The sequence below is a fragment of the Lupinus angustifolius genome, unplaced genomic scaffold, assembly GCF_001865875.1.
Source record: "Lupinus angustifolius cultivar Tanjil unplaced genomic scaffold, LupAngTanjil_v1.0 Scaffold_500, whole genome shotgun sequence".
In the NCBI taxonomy this organism is placed as follows: domain Eukaryota; kingdom Viridiplantae; phylum Streptophyta; class Magnoliopsida; order Fabales; family Fabaceae; genus Lupinus; species Lupinus angustifolius.
Window position 1 is genome coordinate 39,092 of NW_017727868.1, and position 422 is coordinate 39,513.

The window sequence follows — 422 nt, forward strand, 5'->3', positions numbered from 1 at the left end:
CCACAACATGTTGTGGACGATCAGCCTAAAGATAAACCGAAAAGTTTATGGACCGATGATGAGCGCAAAAAGGTCCAGCATAACCTGCGCGCCAAAAACATCATCACATCGGCCCTATCATATGATGAATTCTTTAGGGTCTCGCAGTGCCATAATGCGAAAGAAATGTGGGACACTTTACAAGTGACTCACGAAGGCACTAGCGAAGTCAAGCGCGCAAGATTGAACGCGCTGACCCACGAATATGAGTTGTTTCGCATGTTACCAAGCGAATCAATATGTGATATGCAAAAGCGATTCACTCATATTGTTAACCATTTAGTTGCTCTCGAAAAATCATTTGCTAGAGGTGAACTAACTAATACAGTTTTGCGTTGTCTTGACAGAAGATGGCAACCAAAGGTGACTACAATTGTTGAGTC